Here is a 2,197-nt window from a genome sequence, read left to right as displayed (position 1 = left end):
GGTTGCTGTGAGCTGTAATGCCACGGCACTCTACCCAGGGTGACAGCAGAGGTTCTGTCTCAAAAAAAAAGACTTTATAGAGATGTGAAAATGGGATAGTCATAAAGGTATTAAGGACTTGACCTATTACAGAAATTATGAATTCTTCATGATGTCTTGACAAAGTAATAGGAAGTGAGAGTTGAATTAGTTTTTCTATGATTATGAATGATCCCAAATTCTCAGTGTCTTTCATGGAAAAATTAAAAAAAAAGAAAACTGGAGAATTCATGTTATAGATAAGATGCTCATACTTCTATTTGAAAGTATCATGCCAGTTCTATTTATATCTTCCTGGCCAAGTGAATCACATGGTCAACTTCACAGTAGGGTATTATACTCTTCTCACAAGGTGATATTTCAGCACACAGAAATGGGCAGTGATGCATAATCATTTTTCTGGGAACAGGAGTGAAAATTGTTGGAAACATAATCTACTACTGGGGACACGTTACAAAATAAAGCTAGATAGTAAATGCAGTAGTAAAATCTTTAATGCTATGATATAATATAATATATCAGTGCTTGAATAGTGAATATTTTGAACAGGAAAGTTAAGATGACTTTGACTTTTAAGAATATCCCTCTTGCAACTCTTTTGAGGATGAATTGGAGGGGAAGCATCCTAGAGTAAGCAATACTGGTTAAAAACTATTGTATTAATCTAGGCATAGTAGTAGAGATTGATGGGTGAGAACATAGATGATAAGGATGGATAACTATAATCTATAAGGCCTAACAACCAAGACTAATGAAAGACAAAAACTCTAAGATTTTTGAGGTATATTTCGTGTTGAATGGTAAAACCATTTCCTATGATAGGAAAGAGATTTAGGTGGGAAAAGACAAAGAATTCATTTTTTAATATGTCTATAGACTCTCTGGGGAAAATTGTTAACTAGACAGATATGATCTGCACCTTAGGACAAATTATTCAATTTATGTGACTAAATGAGACTGGCCTCCAATTTTCTCCCTTTACTGATATCCTTTATGCAAAGGACAGATCACAGGGAGCATCAAATTAAGAAAGCAAGCAAGAAAGAGAAATCTATAAAGGCAACTGTGGAAAAAACTTTTCAGTGTTAAAAAATGTGTGTAGTGATGACATGGAAGTCAAGAAAGAAAAACATTTCAAGGAGGCAGTGATAAGTAACATCACATGCGGCAGAGAAGTTATGCAAGAAAAACACTTCGGTGTCTATGGGGTTGGTGATTATCTGCCAGTTTCAGAGAAGAAGAAGAATACAAGTCAGGGTGTGGTTTTAAGGAATCAGTTGGTAGGGAAGGAAGTGAAAAAGAAGTGTATCAGGCAAAAGGGAAGCACAAAATTGGACAATAGCTAGGGATGGGGTGGGTTAATATCGTTCAAAGGGTTGTGGTAGTTTTGTACTTTTTAAATTGAAAGAGACCAGAGCATATGTATGGGTTCTGGGTTATTCGATTGCCATACATAACAAATAGACTGATTTGGCTGTCTCGTGTTATTGTCATAATATATTTTACCAGAGTGTTGGAATTTTTTCTGACGAGGGTCAAATGATAACTATTTTTGGCTTTCGAGCAATACAACCTTTATTGCAACTATTCAACTTTGCCACTGTGGAGTAAAAGTAGTTACAAGAAATAGAGTCTCGAGTTCCCAATCTCTAGCTTTCAAAAACAAACTGCGTATACACTTTTTATCATAAAGTCATGTGTAAAATACATTAGAAAACCTGTTTAATTTAGGCAACTTAGTCACGTTAAATCATGCAACTTTAAGAGGAATTTATAGATTTATTACTCACAGAGGAGGATTTCTACCTGCTGACATAAACTAGTTTCATTTAGAATGAGTAATCAAGAAGTTAAAATCCTTCCCAACTATTATTAATACTCTATTTTGTAGCCGGGCGTTGTGGTGGGCGCCTGTAGTCCCAGCTACTCGGGAGGCTGAGGCAGAAGAATCACCTAAGCCCAGGAGTTGGAGGTTGCTGGAGCAACTCCGCTGCACTCTACCAAGGGCAAAAAAGTGAGACTCTGTCTCTACAAAAAAAAAAAAAAAAGAAAGAAAGAAAGAAAAATGGGTTTTATATTAACAGAGGGTTGGCAAATAAGCCAAATCCAACCCATCACCACCTTTTGTATGGCCCAAGAGCTAAGGATAGTTTTTGGA

The sequence above is a fragment of the Otolemur garnettii genome, unplaced genomic scaffold (genome assembly GCF_000181295.1).
Source record: "Otolemur garnettii isolate 467f Iridium unplaced genomic scaffold, OtoGar3 scaffold00110, whole genome shotgun sequence".
NCBI lineage: Eukaryota > Metazoa > Chordata > Mammalia > Primates > Galagidae > Otolemur > Otolemur garnettii.
This window is presented reverse-complemented; position numbering follows the sequence as displayed.